The sequence below is a fragment of the Coptis chinensis genome, chromosome 6 (assembly GCF_015680905.1).
Source record: "Coptis chinensis isolate HL-2020 chromosome 6, ASM1568090v1, whole genome shotgun sequence".
NCBI lineage: Eukaryota > Viridiplantae > Streptophyta > Magnoliopsida > Ranunculales > Ranunculaceae > Coptis > Coptis chinensis.
Genome location: NC_141461.1, coordinates 42886451 through 42907056, shown reverse-complemented (window position 1 = coordinate 42907056; position 20606 = coordinate 42886451). Strand labels below are relative to the sequence as shown.

General features: G+C 36.8%; 1 long non-coding RNA gene across 1 annotated transcript; it reads right to left on the bottom strand.

Annotated features, from left to right (window-relative positions):
• Window positions 1–19293: 19293 nt before the first annotated feature.
• LOC147493070 (uncharacterized) lies at window positions 19294–19796 on the bottom strand. Its single transcript, XR_015198250.1, has 3 exons — window positions 19594–19796; window positions 19467–19485; window positions 19294–19359 (listed from the first exon to the last, which is right to left on the bottom strand). It is a non-coding gene; the product is annotated as an uncharacterized LOC147493070 (long non-coding RNA).
• Window positions 19797–20606: the final 810 nt, after the last annotated feature.

Below are 20606 nucleotides of genomic sequence, written 5' to 3'. Positions count from 1 at the left end.
GACAAATAATTGAATCTAAGAATTGAACTAAATAAGTTAATGGAAAATGAAACTAGATTACCAAGAACATTATTTTATTAATCTAATGAATAATAAAACAATGATTCAAATACTAAATTAATAATCTACTTTGTTCTAAAGTAATTAATTAAATATGAAAGTAGATCTAAAACAAGATATGAAAAACTAATTTAATTAACTAATTGAAATTCTAAAACTAAGTTCTAAAACTAATTAATGGAGGCTAACTAATCTAGGTCTAACTATCTACCTATCTACCATTAACAAAGAGTCAAGCTCTTGTTTTTATACTTTCAGATCCAAAAATCGTGCATGGGCTTGGAGCCATGTTTTGGGCCAGAGAATCAGGCCCAAAACCCAATTCTTTCAGTCCAAAAAGGCTTATTCAGTTGCAGTTGGCTTCAACAGACTTTTCGTCCAATTCTGCTCCTCTGATTGGGTCAAGACTTAGACCATTGGAAATCTCTTTCCGAGCTGGTCGTTTGACATAAGGTAGGCCCAATTCCGAGGTCTGAGTCCAAAGATACGGCCTTCGGAAGTTCTGTTGACTTTGTGTGTTATTTCTGCCCGCATCGACTTTTCAGCTTTTGACCGGGCTTAGAAAGGCTTTGTCTTCTTGAATCTTGGCCTTTAATCACAGAACTCCTTAGCAACCAACCATTGCTCCTTTATCTCATCAAAGTGGCACATTTCTGCACATAATTGACTTTGAAGCCTGAAACGCATAAAAACACGTAATCAGTATTAACTCTTAATTATTACTCACATAATTGGTCTAAAAGTATGACTGTTACAGGGTTAAAACTACAGTTTTGGGCTCTTATCACAATGTCTTTATGAAGCCCGGTCAAAAGCTGAAAAGTCAACACGGGCATAAACAGTGCACAAGTCAGTAGAACTTCTGAAGACCATATCTTTGGACTCAAGCCTCGGATTTGGACCTACCTTATGTTAAAACGACCGGCTCGGAAAGAGCTTTCTAATGGTTTAAGCCGTGACCCAATCAGAGGAGCAAAAGTAGACAAAAAGTCTGATGAAGTCAAAGCCAACTGAAACGGGTTCTGTGGACTGAAATTGGGCTTTGGGCTCAATTTTCCGGCCCAAAACATAAGACCTCATCCCATGCACGAAATTGTGGATCTAGTCTCCTTCTTTATATAAAACAAGACTTAGCTCTTAAGATAGATATAGTTAGATAGCTTAGAATAGAAAGTAGCCATTAAAATAGCTTGTAGATCCAGTTTTTGAATTCAATTAGTTAAATTAATTAGTTTCATACATTGTTTTAGATTAATTCTTTGAATCATTGTCCTTCATTAATTAGATAAATAAAATAGTTTATTCTTGTTCATTTCAATTTTGTCATTTAAATTTGTAGATCTAATTTCAATTCTTGTTGTTATTCAATTCTTAGTTATTAATTTGATTTGAAGTATTGTTTAATCAAAATTAGTAAAGTTCAAATCTTTATATTATATCTAGTGTTAATTCAATGGGAAATGATAGCTTGATGAATCAAGGCTAAACCTCCATTAGAGGGGTTGAAGAAGCCTTGATGAAACTTGATCTTTGTTAACTTAGAAATCGTCGTGAGAGTTTATTATTCCACTCTAGAAGGTCGTTGATTCTCCATGAGAATGGGTGGACGACCTCACATGCTAGTTATTAATTGGTAAAGATGCCATGTATAATTAGGGATTAGAACTACCATTTTGATATGCGAAGCATTTCAATTTGGATCACGACGAGTCTTTGTTTGTTGATTAAGTCGAGTTAAGGTGGATTCAATTCCCTTTAATTCTTTATCTAGATTCAAACCTTTAGCATCCTGTCATTTCGCTTATTCATAACTTGTTATTTGAATTTACATCGTAGTATAAATTCCATCATTACTCTCATTAGACTTTGGATAGACTTATCAATTTGTAGAAAACTTGAATGCTAAAGGACTTGGAGTGGAACGAATCTTCTATTCCAACTCTACGTCAATAGATTTGAGAGTAGAAAACAAATATCTTTGATAAGTAACAGTTCAGTTTATAGTTTTACTTACGTTTAGAGTTCATCGCTTTATTCATTAGTAAAACTATGGCGCCGCTGCCGGGGAACTATCGGATTCAAAGGTATGTTTTCTATTCAAAATCGTGAGAACTCCATTCATTCCGCTGCGCATGGGTTCTTGCGGTTTATAGAAATATTCGTTCTGAAATAACGGTTCCTAAAATTGGTATCGGAGCATGTAGATGTTGGTAGATGTAGAACTGTTCTAACATGATTTTGCAGGCATCTAGACTAACTGTTATGGTCAAAATGATTTCTGGAAAAAAATGGATCGTTTTTGATTTTATGAAAAATTGATCATTTTTACAAGTTTTGATTATCAATGGATGTAATTTAAATCACGGTATGTATCGTGTTATTGTTTTTATCATTGATGTAATCTATTGTAAAGATCAAAAGATCAAAAGGATCAAGATTTGGATTGGTCGAAATCGATCCGGATTTTACTACCGGAGCTGGTCGCACTATATGCAGCACATCCGAGCGCCGGTCGCCACCTTTAACGCCAGAAAGAGAAAAATTGAGCTTGAGCACGCCACGCGCCTTAGACATGCAAAAGTGGAGCGCGGGTCGCGCCCTATGCAAGAACAACTTTAGCGGGTAAATAGCGCCCTATACGGCAGTGAGAGAAATTTTTTTTTCTCTAAGATGAGATGATTTTTGTTTGCTGTTCGGGGGTCTATGAAGTGATTTCATGAGGTTTCCAATGAAGGAAACAGGTCACGAACCCTGTCGGACTTTGCGAAGGCAACTAAAAGAGTTCGGCGAACAAGATGGAGCAATGAATATGGGCCATAACAGTTAAGAATTTGTTTTCCATTTTATTGTTCATATTTGCTTATTATATTTGCATGTTTTTATTTGTGGATGTTTTGTTAAAAACTAAGCCCACATGAATAATAGATAACATGGACACTCTATATGCATGTTTTTATTTGTCGATGTTTGTTAAAAACTAAGCCCACATGAATAATAGATAACATGGACATAGGCTTGACCAGTAAACAGAAAGATCCTCAGTTCTAAATAACTAAGTGGGAGCGGGAATTTAGTTTTGTATAAATCCCACGGTCTCCATTACTGGTTTGTTGGTAACGTAATTATACTTGCGCGTCGGTTTTAGTGCCTTCCTCCATATCGGATGAGTCTAATTACGGATTACCAGAACAAACTTCTAAAGGACAACTATATGAAGTTATTAATGTATGGATTCAATTCTCCATCTGAAGGGATTCATTACAAATAATGGACTAAGAAGTTGAGTAATGGTATACACTTAGATACAAGTAATGGTATCCTCCCTATCGGAGTCACTGCTATTATTTGTAGGACCAAAGTAGGTCACCAATTTAGTTTTACTTGTCTAGATGGCATGTGTCCACTTTAATGAGTGGTGTGCTATTAAGTTGACGAGAAGTAGAACTAATAGGAAAAGCCTCTCTACACGAATGTAGATAGGGTAAACGTCCACATTATCGTGGCTTACTACATCTTGGTGTGTAGAGTGCTGACGGGTTAATTAATTGATTTTTAAGTTAACTCCATAAGTATTTCCACGAATGTAGAATGGTAAACGTCCACACTATCGTGGCTTACTACTTCTTGGTGTGGAGGGTACAAGTGATGGGTTGATTAATTAATTAATTTTTGTTATTAACTCAAGAAGTTTTTGCCCTACATAATAGTTATTTTATGTGATTCTCAGGTTTTCAAAATGGTTACTTTCAACCCACTAGCAACTATTCTTAAGGAAAACAAACTTCTTGGCCCTAATTACATAGACTGGAAACGCAACTTGGATATCGTGTTGACTGCTGAAGAGTACAAATATGTACTCAATGAGGAATGCCCACCTAAGCCTGAAGATATTGCTAGAGAAGAGGAGAAAGAAGCATTTAAGAAGTGGAACAAGGCAGATGAGATGTCGCGGTGTTACATTCCGCATCTATGTCGGTGTCTTTTTAACATCGATCGTGGCCATGACCACGCTTATGATATGATGCTCAATCTCAAGGAACTCTTCGGACACCCGAATAGGGCTGCTAGGCAAACTGCCATGAAAAACTTGATGACCACAACTATGACTGAAGGGACTCCTATAAGGGATCATATACTCAGGATGATGGCTTATTTGAATGAGTTGGAGATCCTTGGAGCTGATATCGATGCGGAAACGCAGGTCGATATCATTCTCATGACACTGCCTGAGAGGTTTGAACCGTTCCGCCTTAACTACAACATGAATAAAAGGTTGTATTCTTTGGCGGAACTGATGACAGAACTTCAGTCAGCTGAGAGTCTCCTTAAGCAGAGTTATGTTCAGGTTTATGCTACTGAGAAGGTTTCTACTTCTACGCCTAATAGCGGAAAGAAGAAGAATAATGTTCAGAAGCATAATAATATGGCAAAGAAGGGCATGGGACCTCAAGGAGCTGTGAAAAAGCCTAAGGGCAAATGCTACAAGTGCAAGCAGTCAGGTCACTAGAAGCCAGATTGTCCTCTTCTCAACAAAGAGAATAATGGAGGTATGTCTCATGCACTAGTAGTTTAAACATGTTTAGCGGTGTTATCTACCAGAACCTGGTGTGTAGATACGGAAACCACTAACCATGTCGCATTTCGTTTCGCGAGAGGTTCCGGAAACCGTAAAACTTAGTCTTTGGAGAGATTGCCTTATCTTTGGGGATGCTACGAGTAGTAGCCGCATTGCGATGGGGAGATGTTTGTTTATCTTTTGGTAGAAATAAGACTAAGGTGTTAAAGAATTGTCTTTATGTGCCTAATTTTAGAAAGAACTTGATTTCAGTTTCTATGTTAATTAAGGATGGATATTCTGTTTCTTTTAAATGACAAGATTGTCATTAAGAAAAATAAACTTTTTATCTGTTCTGGTACATTAAAAGGCAATTTATACATCATTAATCTTATTCCACCCACAGTGCATTAAATTTTACCCAGAGTAGTTTTATTCTAGAAGTATTGAGAGGAGAGACATTAAACTACTTTAGTACCAATTGTACAAAAATAGGAACCATAACGTGTCACAAATGACGTACAAGAACAAGAGGTGCTTCGTCGTAGTGGGAGGGTTGTTAGACAACCAGATAGGTGATTGGTTTGGGAATGTCTTTAGACATAACCACTGATAACCAAGATCCTGATCCCTGGACCTACAATGAAGCACTCCAAGATAGAGATGTAATATCTTGGCAAAAGGCAATGAATTCTGAGATGAAATCTATGGATTCCAATTCGAGCCACCCAATGGTGTAAAACCCATTGGATGCAAGTGGGTCTATAAAATGGATGTCAAGATAGCTTTCCTTAATGAAAGTCTTGAGGAAACCATTTATATGGAGCAACCAGAAGGATTCATTGAAAAAGGTCAAGAGCATCTTGTTTTGTACAAGAAATTTGATGGAAACATAGTGGTAATTCTTGTTCTTTATGTAGATGACATCTTACTCATTGGAAACAATGTGAAAGTGTTGAAAGACATAAGGGTATGGTTATCCAAACTATTTGATATGAAGGACTTGGGAGAAGCGGATCACGTCCTTGGGATCAAAATTATAAGAGATCGCAAGAAAAGGATGTTGTGCTTATCTCAGGCTACCTATATTGATACTGTGTTGACTCGTTCTAACATGCAAAACTCCATGAAAGGTTTTTGCCTTTCAGGCATAGAGTTCCTCTATCAAAGGATATGTGTCCCTAAACACAAAAAGAGATAGAGGACATGAAAGCGGTTCCTTATGCTTCGACTGTAGGAAGCTTAATGTACGCCATGCTATGCACGAGGCCAGACATCTGCTTTGCCGTAGGCATGGTTAGCAGATATCAGAAGAACCCAGGACAAGGGCACTGGACTGCGGTAAAACATATTTTGAAGTACCTGAAAAGGACTAAGGATTATATGTTAGTATACCATGCAGATAGTTTGGTTCCCTAAGGGTATACAGATTCTGATTTTCAGTCAGATAGGGACAAAAGTAAGTCTACCTCAGGTTGTGTGTTTACCTTGGGAGGTGGAGCCATAGTATAGAAGAGTGTCAAGCAGAAATGCGTGTCTGACTCCACCATGGAAGCTGAATATGTGGCAGCCACTGAGGCAGCCAAAGAGGCAGTTTGGCTCCGGAACTTCTTATTGGACTTGACAGTGGTACCTGGTTTACCTAAGAGTATCACACTTTATTGTGATAACACTGGTGCAGTATCTAACTCGAAGGAACCACGAGCCCATAAAGCAAGTAAACACATTGAGCGCAAGTACCACCTAATACGATCAATCGTAAAGAGAGGAGATGTCACTGTTACCAAGATAGCATCAGAAGATAACCTGGTTGACCCCTTTACAAAGAGCTTACCGGCTAAGTCTTTTGACAGGCATGTTGAGGGGATGGGAATTAGATGTTTGGCAGCATAGCTTTAAGTATAAGTGGGAGATTTGTTAGTAGTATATTAAAAAGCAATGCTTTGAGTATAAGTGGGAGATTGATAGGGTTATATACTAAAAGCATTACTTTTGTATTAACTCTAATTCTTTATATTTTGAATGAGAATCATATGGGCAAATGTTATGCATATTATATATGTTATTAGTTATATGCATGTGTCTAATACTTTATGTTGTAGATGATATGTTGTGAACACACTGAAGATCATATCATCAGTACCTTATAAAGTATAAGTAATCGTTCACAACCTAGATGGATTTGGAGAAACCATTAGTACGGTTGTAGTATAATCTGGTATTAGTCTATCTTGACTATAGTATTACACTAGTACACTTTGTGTGTATTGAACATGACTAAGTGAGGTTGTTTCTCTTTATACTGACTATATAAGAGAACAAACGCCTCTGTTGTTATGGATGCTTGTCCTCCTAATCCGGATATAATAACGGGCACTTACATGCATTGTACATTGCTTTAAATCATCAATGAGTGAGATTCATTTGTGAATCAACAAACTCAATGGATTGGGTAATGACATTGTATGTAAGGTGTGCTGTTGATTATAGAAGGAATCCGTGTCCCGCAAGAAGTCGGGTTGATGATGTCCCTTTGAGGAGCTCAAAAAGATTGTCATGTAAACCCTGCAGGTGGATTTATTCCGACATGACAATGAAGTTGAGTGGTACTACTCAAGGACATAAGAAGTTGATTAATGTAGTTGTCAGTAACTTGACTTAATCAACGGCCTTTAGTGGAATATGGAGCCCATAAACGCTGACACGTAATTTGGGATTAGGGCGGTAGTGCAACAATGGCCTTTAGTGGAATAAGCCATTTGTTGACGGACTTGGGCCATGTGTTCTGGGCGAACATGGGAAGCCCAAGCCCGTCAGGAGGCCCAACCCTAATTTCTCCTCTTAGTCCCTATTGTAGCCTATAAATAGAATAATCTCTCTCTAGCCGAAATTCACTATTCATTGTTCTGAAAAAGAGGCAAGAAAAGTAGATCTGAATTCGTTTATGATCTTGAGAGAAAGAAGGGGATTGGTAGATCGTTGCCCACACAACGTCCAATCTATTTTAAAGGAATACAACAGAAGATCAAGTGGTTGATTTTGGATTTGATAAAGCTTAGATTGTCAGAGTTATCTAAATCGGATTCAAAGGTATGTTTTCTATTCAAAATCGTGAGAACTCCATTGATTCCGTTGCGCGTGGGTTCTCGCGGTTTGTAAAAATATTCGTTCTGAAATAACGGTTCCTAAAATAAAGCTATGAAACTCTAAACGCAAGTAAAACTATAAACTAGATTGATACTAGACTTATCAAAATATTTGTTTTCTACTCTCGAATCTATTGGTGTAGAGTTGGAATAGAAGATTCGTTCCACTCCTAGTCCTTTAGCATTAAAGTTTTCTACAATTGATGGTCTATCCAAAGTCAATGAGAGATTTATGAGGAAATTTATACTACGATGTGAATTCAAATAACAAGCTATGAATAACGAAATGACAAATTGCTAAGAGTTGAATCTAGATAAAGAATTAGGGGAATATGATTCCACCTTGAATCCAACTTAATAAACTAGCGTAGATTTGTTGTAAACCAATTCTTACGTTCTCACGGTAAGAATTGGTCGTTCTAATCCCTAATTATATATGGCATTTCTACCAATTCATAACTAGTATATGAGGTCGTCCACCCATTCTCATAGCGAATCAACGACCTTCTAGAGTGGAATAGATTCTTACAACGATTCTATACTACACAATCAAGTTTTCATCTAGGCTTTATCAAACCCCTCTAATGGAGGTTTAGCCTTGATTCATCAAACTATCATTTCCCATTGAATTAAAACTAGACATAATATAAAGATTTGAACTTTATTAATTTTAACTAACAATACTTCAAATCTAGTTAATACTAAGAATGGAATAACAACAAGAATTGAACTTAGATCTACAAATTTAAATGGAAAAATCGAAATGATCAAGAACTACTATTTTATTTATCTAATCAATGAAGAACAATCATTCCCAAATAACTAATCTAAAACAATGTATGAAACTAATTAATTTAACTAATTGAATTCAAAAACTAGATCTACAAGCTATTTTAATGGCTACTTTCTATTCTAAGCTATCTAACCATATTCTTCTTCTGAGTTAAGTCTTGTTTTTTTGTAAAGAAGGAGACCAGATCCACAATTTCGTGCATGGGCTAAGGTCTTATGTTTTGGGCCGGAAAATCGAGCCCAAAGCCCAATTTCTTCAGTCCACAGAGCTCGTTTCAGCTGGCTTTGAATTCAGTAGACTTTTCGTCCACTTTTGCTCCTCTGATTGGCTCAAGGCTTGGACCATTGGAAATCTCTTTCTGAGTCGGTCGTTTTGACGTAAGGTAGGCCCAAATCCGAGGCCTGAGTCCAAAGATATGGTCTTCGGAAGTTCTGCTGACTTGTGCACTGTTTCTGTCTGTGTTGACTTTTCAGCTTTTGACCGGGCTTCATAAAGGCTTTGTCTCCTCGAATCTTGGCCTTTATCAAAACACTTCTTAGCAACCAACCCTTTGCTCCTTTATATCACCAAAGTGGCATATTTCTGCACATAATTGAGTTCCATGCCTGAAATACATAAAAGCACGTAATTAACATTAACTCTTATTTATTACTCGCATAATTGGTCTAAAAGTAGTATTATTAAGGGGTTAAAACTACAATTTTAGGCTCTTATCAAACCACCCCCAAACAGTATTTTGCTTGTCCTCAAGCAAATATGAGAAATTAGCATAAGTGAACAAAAATGGAGTTCTAACTAATCTAATTTCGTTGAGTGCGATTGCATTGACCATATGCAACAAGGCCTTAAACCATTAGGAATTTCCTAGTGGACGAGTTATAGCCTCGTGAGAGTTTTTCAGTGAAGGTAATCACAAACTTTATCTATACTACAACGACTCAGAAATAAAACTATTGTTTCCTTATCTATGTCTCAATTATCTATACATCTCACTTAGCAAATGAATACAGAATAATCAAGTCGAAACCTAAGCTAATATATGCATAATAATCTATCATCTACGAATAAACATATTTACAATGAATAATACTATGAGATGAACTAGCAGGTCCGTTTATGAAAACTCGGAATAACGTCCTTAAGTAGGTCCTCACATAAATGTCAAGACAAAAACCACTTTGATTTTTCCGCTCAAGTTTCGCTACTCCAGTGTGCAGTGGGCACACTTTACCTTACAAACTCAATGACACACAAGGAAGCCAGAGTCGATCAAACACATCAGCCACTTACTATCACACTAACCTATTCCTAATTGAGCTAGATGTCTTTATAAGGTGTTGCGGGGATTAGGAGATGGTTTAAGAAGGAAGGAAATGGATATTCAAAGAGAACAAGTCTGAGATAATAGAGTCTTCATATTATGTAACTAGAGAAAACCTTATTTATTCTTTACTTTTGCTTCTACACTTTGTTTCCATCTTTAGCCATTTTTTTTTTCTTTTTCTTTGGCTTTTGACTAATTGATTCTATTTTTGGAGTTCTAACTCTTTATTTCCTTTTATATATTTTATTTTATTTTATTTTTTTATTTGGATGGAAACTTACTTTTCTCTTCTGAAGCGACTAACAAATTCTTGATTTCAAAGGTTCTTTTCTTCCCTATTCTTCATCTCTATTCTCAAACTTATTAAAAGAATAGGGGTTGAGGTTTTTTTTTTTTTTTTTTTTGTTTTGTTTTGTAACAGGGTAAAGGATTTGTGGTTTATTAAAGGTTAAAGAAAGGCTCAGAGGGGTGACTAGCGGAAAATAATTTATAGGTTTGAATTTCTGGCTATATCGATCCAAAGAGGGCCTAAATTCTCGCTTAGGATATGGTATAGTGATCAAGCAAGTGGACGTGTGATTTCTCTATCTGGATTTTACTTCTCCTTTGTGTCATTTCTCAAATGTTCACTCATATAAGGCTTTAAGCTATATTCTCACAGGATTTGTAGAATAAGTAATCTAGCCTAGATTTCAGAAACTTACTACCAACAATCATAGATACTCATGTAACATATTTATAGATAGATACAAGGATTATTACCTACATATTAGCCTAAGTTTCTAAAAACTATTCTAATGCAAAAGCTACGTGAGACTTCTAGATTATTGAGAGCATAGAGAAAGAAAACAATACCAATATTCCTAAGTGTATAGCATACTTTTTATTTATATTTTTAAAATTTTTGAATTTTTTAGCTAGAAAACAAGTGCATATTATACATATCTATATCCTAACAGATACCTTAAATACACGTGTTTCTATGCCCCCCCAAACAAGAAGCATGCTTTGTCCTCAAAGTATTTTAAATAAAGAGGGTATGAAAATACCATTGAAACACGTGAAATTCCAGAACATCTGCAAAACAAGGTTATAACATACTAATATAGAAAAGAAATCTGACGCAACTCTATAAGAGTTCCACCCGTTATGGGGTTAATGAGAAATAGATTGCTTGGGACATAAGCAGACACTAACTGAAACTAACATTTACCTGCACTCCCATTTAAACATTGTCCTTCTCATTTCCCTCTTCAAAGAGATGAGGTTCTTTCGCATCCTGCCATGCCATGATAACTTGCCAAGCCTGCCGCCGTGTGTCGTCAACTTGTGCTAATCTGTCTAGTGTTACTATGTCTGATGGGGTGTAAGCAGCAACCAAAGGAGGTTGCACCTGCCATCCCGGCTAAGTCATTACTCAAAATGAGCGAACCACCCAATTGGTGGGTCTCGTGACTTTAACTCTTTTCCAATCCGTGAACTGGGTACATAATTCAGGTAGACAACTGAGCATGACGCGGCAAGCCAAAACAGGCATAAGAAGATACTTATGTCGCATGCTTTGGGCTCTCTTAAGACTAGCTACTAATACTCGGGGAATGTCATATCGGTGATGTCCCTCAGCTAAAGCAAGGAAAACGTCACCAGCGGTACTATTTGCATAAGTAAACTGCCACTCCCCTAGAATATTCATGAGGATGAATAACATGGTGGTGCCTACATTTAGGGACAGGCTACCAAGGGCTATGTTGTAACGCCCTTGGTCCATTATACAAAATACCCCTCCCCCATAATACTCATGAAAATATGTATAGTCATAGAGGTATGAATTATCAGTCATATAACCCCACGTGTGAATATGATCAGGTATTGGTATTCCCGAAACTAATGTTACCACATACTTATTGAATTCTAGGGGTGTGTCATCAACCGTGACGGAGAATTCTTGTTCTCCATCCTGGTTACAATAGAACTTAACATTATTGTAGAAAAATTCAGTAAGCTTAGGTTAATACGAGTCGTCTTCACTTACCAGAAGATGCCTCCATCCGAACTGCATGATCCTCTCGTGGAACCAATGTCCATAAGACTCGGTCCCCAACAAGTGTTCGAAAGACTGCTCCGGTATTACTATAGGAGAAGTCATCACAAAACTACTCTCTAGAACAGTTGCAACTATCTTGGAACAACCCTTGGAAAACTTGAAATTATTGGTGCCCACGGGATGGGCGCTGGCCTTCTGTTGAGTTCAATTCCGTGCACTTTCGCGGTGGCGCACCTTTTAGCTGGGATGGGCGCGGGGTGCGCTCAGGATGAAAACTAGAATTCCAGTGTTTTGGGCACAGGTGGCGCTCAGGTTTGTGCTGGAGAGGGCACAGGTCGCGCTCAGGGTAGAATTCCTCTGACAGTGTTGAGGGCGCAGGTGGCGCTACACCGGAAGCCAGTCTTCGGGGAGCCGTGGAGGCCGGGTCGCGAAGGAAAAATAAGGTAAAGTGGGAATGAAACATGAGAGATGAATGTGAGATGTAGTTGGGGTTGTGAGTGTAGAATGAATGCAGTTTTTATAGGATTTAAGTTGCTAAAACGAATTGGGAAGTTACCAAAAAGTTTTAAGGCAATTGCCGGAAATAATAAAATTTCCAAAACTGCAAACGGAAACAACCCATATTCTTTATTCCAAAACAAACCTAATATCTTTTAGGTTGAATTTAGGTTAGATACTGCCTAATTTATCGAGTTTCATCCTAGCACAATATCCATTTATAGCGATGCCCATATCAGATTTATTCCCAACCCTCACTCCAAAACAACTTCTGAAAATAGATGATCATATAATGAATTATGCTAGGCTAAATAATACCACCCCCAAACAATTCGGGAAGGTGGGATTAATTATAAGAACAACGCATAATTCAAAATTAGCCAACTTATATTAAAATTGAATTCCAAATAACATACGACAACCAAATTCAAATTTAATTACTGAACTAATCTTTTTACATCCGTACTAAATAAAAACAAATACAATAAAACAAATCAACTCATTAGATCCCTAAACCACTCGCTACTAGTAGTGGAATGCGCTCGAGAAGTAGATGGCCCTTAGGCTTCCGATGGGCCAGTGCCATCCATCTTGCGGCGACGAAGCTCATGCCTCACAGACTGCTCCTCCAAAGAAGAACCCCCCTGGGGTGGGAAGCGTGCGAGCATGTCATCTCAGAACTAGCGCTGAGCTTCCATCTCGGCCCTCGTCTGTTCCCACCGGTCATCCTCGCACCGGGCACGAGTCTGGAAGTTATGATGCATGGTAGCCTGCTGAGTTCGGAGGTCTTAACAAATAGTTTTGAGAGAACGCATGCCACGGTGAATCATAGCCATGTGTTCTACATCCGACCTACACCTCTCCAAGGCATCGACATCAAAACATGCAGTGTAATCCTCATCCTCCGAGTCAGTCTCTTCGACTACCCCCTCTTCAGGCAACCTCCAAACTCCCTGGATACACTCCGTATAAATATGATGATTTCGGTGTCCTTCAGGCATATCTTATCAGACCTCAGAGTCACTCTCAAGGTTATTGATAAAACATAAAATGAATAGTTTACCTACGAAATGAATGATGAACTCAAAACGTAAGTAAACTAAAACTATCTTACGTGCCTATGTTTATCAAAGATTCTACTCTCAATCCTATGAGATATAGTGGAGTAGAGTAATTCGTTCCACTCCTAGTCCTTCCGCATCTTAATGTTCTCTACGTATAAGTATTCTTAACTCTAAAGTCTAATGAGAGATTTACGAAGTGGCAACTAGACTACGATGCAACTACCCACAAGATGCAACTAGTCGATTATCAGAACAACTATGGGAATGCTACGTTGATTCTATGATAAGGAGTTAGAGGGGGATTGATTCCACCTTTAACTCGACTTAATCCTACTAACGACGAATCGTAATCGTAATCCGAATTGAACCGCTGCGAGAACAATATGGTTACTCCTAATCCCTAATTACACATGGCATTCCTACCAATTCATAACTAGCATGTGAACGATTAAACCCATTCTCATGGTGAACTAATCGTTTCTAGAGTGGAAAGGAATTTACGACGACTCTACGATAATCTAGGAGACGACTCTAGTATGTGAACGATAATCTCAGACTTGTCCTTTTGAATATCCATTTCCTTCCTTCTTAAACCATCTCCTAATCCCCGCAACACCTAATAAAGACCTCTAGCTCAATTAGGAATATGTTAGTGTGATAGTAAGTGGCAGATGTGTTTGATCGACTCCGGCTTCCTTGTTGTCATTGAGATTGTAAGGTAAAGTGTGCCCACTGCACACTGGAGTAGCGAAACTTGAGCAGAAAAATCAGAGTAGTTTTTGTCTTGACATTTATGTGAGGACCTACTTAAGGACGCTATTTCTAGTTTTCAGAAACGAACCTGCTAGGCATTTCATAGTATTACTCATAGTATTTATATTCGTATCATAGATGATTGATTATTATGCATATATTAGCTTAGGTTTTTGACTTGGTTATTCTTATTCATTTGCTAGTGAGATGTATAGATAGTTGGGACATGAATGAGGAACCAATAGTTTTATTTCTTAGTCGTTGTAGTATAGATGAAGTTTGTGAGTACCTTCACTGGAAAACTCTCACGAGGCTATAACTCGTCCACTAGAGAATTAATAGTGGTTTAAGGCCTTGTTGCATATGGTCAATGCAATCGCACTCAGTGAAACGAGAGTAGATAGAACTCCATTTTTGGTCACTTATTCTAATTTCTCATCTTTGCTTGAGGACAAGCAAAATGCTGTTTGGGGGTGGTTTGATAAAACCCCAAAATGTAGTTTTAACCCCTGTAACAGTCATACTTTTAGACCAATTATGTGAGTAATAATTAAGAGTTAACACTGATTACGTGTTTTTATGCATTTCAGGTTTCAAAGTCCATTTTGTGCAGAAATGTGCCACTTTAGCGAGATAAAGGAGCAAAGATAAGTTACTAAGGAGTTCTGTGATTAAAGGCCAAGATTGAAGAATACAAAGCCTTTCTAAAGCCCGGTCAAAAGCTGAAAAGTCGGCCAGGCAAAAACAAAGACACAAGTCGTGAGACTTCCGGCGGCCCGTATCTTTAGACTCAGACCTCAGAATTGGGCCTACCTTATGTCAAAACGACCGGCTCGGAAAGAGCTTTCCAATGATCCAAGCCTTGACCCAATCAGAGGACCAAAAGTAGACGAAAAGTCTGTTGAAGCCAACTATAGCTGAAGAGGCCTTTTTTGACTGAAAGAATTGGGTTTTGGGCCTGATTCTCTGGCCCAAAACATGGCTCCAAGCCCATGCACGATTTTTGGATTTGAAAGTATAAAAACCCAAGTTTAGCTCTTTGTTAATGGTAGCTAGTTAGACCTAAAACAATATAGATAATCCTAGATCTAGTTTTCAGTAGATTAATTAAGTTTTAGTTCCATTTTCAATTCTTGTTTTAGATTAAGTCTTTGAATCATTGTTCTTGATTGATTAGATAAATAAAATAGTTATTTTGTCAATTTCGATTTTTGTCATCTCAATTTATAGATCTAGTTTTAATTTTTGTTGATTATCATTTCATAGTTTAAGTAAATTGAAACATTGTTAGTTAATTTAGTTAAGTTAGAATTTTAATATGATGTGTAGTTATAATTCAATGGGAAATGATGGTTTGATGACTCAAGGCTAAAACCTCCATTAGAGGGGTTGGTGAAGCCTTAATGAAAACTTAGTGGTATAGTGTAGAAGCATTGTAGAATCTATTCCAATCTAGAAGGTCGTGATTCGCCATGAGAATGGGTGGACGACCTCACATGCTAGTTAGTATTTGGTAGAAATGCCATGAACACTAGGGATTAGAACTCGAATTTCTTGCCATAAGAACGTAAGAATCGAGATACAAGAATCTATGCTAGGTTATTAAGTTGGATTCGAGGTGGATTCAATTCCCCTCTAATCCTTTATCTAGATTCAAAAACAATCATATTTCCAGAGCATTCGTAGTTAAATTCAACATAATCAATTTCATATAGGTATCGTAGTATAACACCCTTCGTAAAGCTCTCATTAGACTTAAGATTGATTAATTAGATTAGAAAACACTCCATGCTAGAGCACTAGGAGTGGAACGAATTTGTTACTCCACTCTATTTCGATAGAATTGAGAGTAGAAACTTTGATAAACATAGACACGTAAATTAGTTTTAGTTTACTTACGTTTCGTAGGTAAACTATTCAATTTTATGTTTTATCGTACAATACTTTGAGGACAAAGCATGCTTCTTGTTTGGGGGGGGGGGGGGGGCATAGAAACACGTGTAATTAAGGCATCTGTTAGGATATAGATATGTATAATATGCATTTGTTTCTAGTTAAAATTTCAAAAATTCAAAAATACAAATAAATAAGTTATGCTATACACTTAGAAATATTGGTATTGTTTTCTTTCTCTATGCTCTTAACAATCTAGAAATCTCACGTAGCTTTTGCATCAGAATAATTTTTAGAAACTTAGGTTAATATGTAGGTAATAATCTTTGCATCTATCTATAAATATATTACATGAGTATCGATGATTGTTAGCAGTAAGTTTCTGAAATCTAGGCTAGAGTACTTATTCTACAAATCCTGTGAGAATATAGCCTAAAAAGCCTTATATGAAATGAAAATATTTGAGAAATGACACAAAGGAGAAGTAAAATCCGGATAGAGAAATCACACGTCCACTTGCTTGATCACTATGCCATATCCTAAAGCGAGAATTTAGGCCCTCTTTGGATCGATATAGCCAGAAATTCAAACCTATAAATTATTTTCCGCTAGTAAGCCCTCGAAAGCCTTTCTTTAGCCTTTCATAAACCACAAATCCTTTACCCTGTTACAAAACAAAACAAAAAAAAAAAAAAAAAAAAAATAAAAATCAACTTACCCAATTTAGATAAGTCTGAGAATAGAATGAGGAAGAAAGAAGAAGAGAAAAACCTGTGTAAACAAAAGTTAGTTAATTGCTTCAGAAAATAAAGAAAAGAAGTTTCCATCCAAAGAAAAGAAAAATAAAAATAGAAATAAAATAAAAACTCCAAAAATAGAATAAAAGGGAGTCAAAAGCCAAAGAAAAGAAAAAAAAAAAAATATGGCTAAGGATGGAAACAAAGTATAGAAGCAAAAGAAAATAACAAGGTTTTCTCTAAGTTACATAATATGAAGACTCTATTATCTCAGACTTGTCCTTTTTGAATATCCATTTCTTTCCTTCTTAAACCATCTCCTAATCCCCGCAACACCTAATAAAGACCTCTAGCTCAATTAGGAATAGGTTAGTGTGATAGTAAAAGTGGCGGATGTGTTTGATCGACTCCGAACTTCCTTGTTGTCATTGAGATTGTAAAGGTAAAGTGTGCCCACTTGCACTGCTCGAGTAAATGGAACTTGAGTGGAAAAATCAGAGTGTTGTATCTTGACTATTATTGTGAGAACCTACTTAAGAACGCTTATCCCGAAGTTTAAAACTTGAACCTCGCTAGGCATTTCATAGTATTACTCATTGTATATATGTTTATTGTAGATGATTGATTATTATGCATATATTAGCTTAGGTTTCGACTTGATTACTCTATATGCATTGCTAGTGAGAGGAATAGTTAATTTAGAGCATGGATAAGGAAACAATAGTTTTATTTCTTAGTCGTTGTAGTATAGATGAAGTTTGTGAGTACCTTCACTGGAAAACTCTCACGAGGCTATAACTCGTCCACTAGGGAATTCCTAGTGGTTTAAGGCCTTGTTCCATATGGTCAATGCAATCGCGACTCAAATAAACGAGTAGTTAGAACTCCATTTTGGTCACTTATTCTAATTTCTCATCTTTGCTTTGCTTGAGGACAAGCAAAATGCTGTTTGGGGTGGTTTGATAAGAGCCCAAAACTGTAGTTTTAACCCCATAACGATCATACTATTAGACCCGATTATGTGAGTAATAATTAAGAGTTAACACCGATTCGTGTTTTTATGCATTCTGAGGCTTCAAAGTCCATTATGTGCGGGAATGTGCCACTTTAGCGAGATAAAGGAGCAAAGGTCGGTTACTAAGGAGTTCCATGATTAAAGGCCAAGATTCAAGAAGAGAAAGCCTTTCTAAAGCCCTCAAAAAAGTGAAAAAAGTCGTCCTTGAGGCGTAAACAAAGACACAAGTCAGTAGAACTTCAAAAGGCTGTATCTTTGGACTCAGACCTTGGAATGGGGCCTACCTTATGTCAAAACGACCGACTCGAAAAGAGCTTTCCAATGGTATAAGCCTTGATCCAATCAGAGGAGCAGAAGTGGACGAAAAGTCTGTTGAAGCCAACTGTAGCTGAAGAGGCCTTTTTGGACTGAAAGAATTGGGTTTTGGGCCTGATTCTCTGGCCCAAAACATGGCTCCAAGCCCATGCATGATTTTTGGATCTAAAAGTATAAAAACAAAAGCTTAGCTCTTTGTTAATGGTAGATAAGGTAGATAGTTAGGTTAGAAAATAAAGGTAGCTTAGAATTGAAAGTAGCTATTAGAATAACTTCTAGATCTAGATTTAATTGTTTTTAATTAAGTTTAGTTTCAAATCCAATTCTTGTTTTAGATTAAACTCTTAAATCATTGATCTTCATTGATTAGATAAATAAATTAGTAGATTCTTATTCAATTCGTTTTCCTGTCATTACATTTATAGATCTAGTTTAAATTCTTGTTGATATCATGTCTTAATTATTAATTAGATTTTAATTATTGTTTAAATTAGATTAGTAAATTTCAATTCTTTATAGTATGTTTAGTTTTAATTTAATCGGAAATGATTGCGTAATGATTCTCGGCTAAACCTCCATTAGAGGGGGTTGAGAAGCCTTGATGAAAGCTTGATTCCGATTATATTAAAACTAAACATACTATAAAGAATTGAAATTTACTAATCTAATTTAAACAATAATTAAAATCTAAGTAATAACTAAGAATTGAATAACAAATAATAAATGAAATCAGATCTAACACAAATGTAACTGACAAGAATCGAAATTGACAAAAATAACTATTCTTATTTATCTAATCAATCAAGAACAATGATTCAAAGACTTAATCTAAAACAAGAATTGAAAATGGAACTTAAACTTAATTACTCTACTGAAAACTAGATCTAGAATTCTATATAGTTTTAGGTCTAACTAGCTAGCTTAACTATCTACCCTATCTACCCTATCTACCCTATCTACCATTAACAAAGAGCTAAGCTTTTGTTTTTATACTTTTAGATCCAAAAATCATGCATGGCCTGACTGGATGGGATTGGAATATCAATAAGCTATAAAGAAATCATAGACATACCTTAAGGAGTTTTCCAGCAAAACTGGCATTAGTGGCGAACTGGCCAAATGCACCAGCATTGCATGTGTGTGAATCAGTACCAAGCAGGACCTGCAAGCAAATTAAATAAAGTCATAAAAGGGACCACAAAAATAAAATAAGCCTATTGGGAGAGAGAGAGAGGCACCTCCCAAGGCCTACAATATATGATGACATACCTTTATAATCCGGGTTAGCCTGCAATACGATTGAACAAATACTTGATAAATACCAGCAGAATATTAAATTCACTTAGCTGGAAAGATCAATGGCAAGTTCACAACCAAAACAAGAGATAACACATACCCTGAAATCACCAAGATCCTTGATATCTTACTCTCCACAAAAGTCCCACAAGATGTCCACGTTACGGTTCGCACGCTCATCACTTGTGAATATATAATGATCAGGTATTACTATGATCTTTTGGTGATCCCATACCTGAAACCAAAGACAAAAAAGTTAAGGCATAATATAAAGAGATGAATAAGTTCAGTGGTGATAGCTGCTTGATGGGTTCTATAATCAGAAATCACAAAAGGAATAATTAGTATCAAGTATAAGTAAGTTGCAAGAACAACAAAAGGTATGAATTTATGATGCAGTTGGTATGTGCACGGATGTGACACACTGGCGCAAGTTATATACCTGTTTTTTTTATACATGTGTTGTAAGTAAGTGTGAGAAAGATAATAGGAGACCTGTTGTAAGTAAGTGTGAGACGATCAAGCATGTCTCTAGCATTTCTGCTGGAGCTATCCATAGCAGACATTCTTGCCCCTTGCTCACTGCATGCGTGTTCCAAGACTGCATTGAACATAACCTAAATCACAGTGTGAAAACCACACACATATTAGTATGACAAATGATGAGATTGGATTTGATAGGTGTTAATAATATAAAGAAACATGGACTTATACAAGCAAATGCGGGGAAGCCACGGTACTATGTACTACTTGGCCACACATGTCAATGACTAGTTAGGAACCCAAAAAGAAACATTCTGGGAGAAAAGAGAGAGAGAGAGAGAGAGACGTGATCAAACAATGGTGTGGGTATCTCATGATATGCATCTCCCAACTGTCAAACAATCCACTAAACTACTAAAGGCACATCTGAAAGGCAGCATATTAGATAGAGAAAAGCTATGAATCATTCATGTACTAATATTGAGTAATTTGAAGGCCGGGAAATCAATAGATAATGTGGCCTAGGTAGAATAGAGGCCGATATGAAGGATCACCAAATAAATGACCTTGAAAACATACTAGTGAACGATTTGAAAAAGGGTGTCCTAAGTCTTGCCACAAAGGTCCTCA